Raw genomic sequence first — 596 nt, forward strand, 5'->3', positions numbered from 1 at the left:
CAGTAGTTATTTAAGGACATTTCTGACTCAATAAAAACATGTCTACTCATCTGTGCTCTCTCTTTCTCTTGTCTCTATACACCACCCATGAGAACATGTTTCGGTTTCACGTTAGATGTAGCAGAGATAAAACCCGTACGTTTACATGGCAGTTATAACGGCAGGTACAATGTCATTACGGTGGAGCTACACGCTGTTACAGAATGGCCGAGTCTCGAAACCGATACCTGATACGACAGTACATAGAAAGTACAATGCACCTACAGGTTCAGATTGTTAACGTTATTTACAATACTGATACCTGTTTATAATTACTGTCTGTAAATCCACGGTGGTTTACTGGTGTACTAGGAGCCCCATTATAGAACTACATTCTGTACTAGGAGCCCCATATTGTATAACTACATTCTGTACTAGGAGCCCCATATTATAGAACTACATTCTGTACTAGGAGCCCCATATTATAGAACTACATTCTGTCGGTGTCTGTCAGACAGGTGATGTGGAATTAAAGTCTGCTGGTGGATTATTAAATAGACACACACACACACACACACACACACACACACACACACACACACACACACACACACACA

The sequence above is a fragment of the Salvelinus namaycush genome, chromosome 26, assembly GCF_016432855.1.
Source record: "Salvelinus namaycush isolate Seneca chromosome 26, SaNama_1.0, whole genome shotgun sequence".
In the NCBI taxonomy this organism is placed as follows: Eukaryota; Metazoa; Chordata; class Actinopteri; order Salmoniformes; family Salmonidae; genus Salvelinus; species Salvelinus namaycush.